Source organism: Bison bison, unplaced genomic scaffold (genome assembly GCF_000754665.1).
Source record: "Bison bison bison isolate TAMUID 2011002044 unplaced genomic scaffold, Bison_UMD1.0 scf7180017864198, whole genome shotgun sequence".
NCBI classification, from domain to species: Eukaryota; Metazoa; Chordata; class Mammalia; order Artiodactyla; family Bovidae; genus Bison; species Bison bison.
The window spans coordinates 3329647-3329930 of NW_011494770.1; positions in this window are offsets into that span (position 1 = coordinate 3329647).

Consider the following 284-nt stretch of genomic DNA (forward strand, 5'->3'; position numbering starts at 1 on the left):
CCCCGCCCCGCCGCGCAGCCAAAGAAACTCCTGCGCCCCGCCCCGGGGTGTCCCCGCGTGAGTCACCTGGGCATTTCGGAAGCTGGACTGAACGTCACATCCATGTGGAAATCGCAGTGATGGGAACTGGAAATGAAATAGGTTCTTTTTCTCAGCCGTTTTTCTGCAGAAAATCATCAACTGTGGAGAACAAGAAGGGAAATCATAAAGAAAGAAAACCCTAAAAACCACCCTAGTGCCGGGGGACCACAGATCTCTGCTGGGTTTGCACTGCTTGGGCTGCA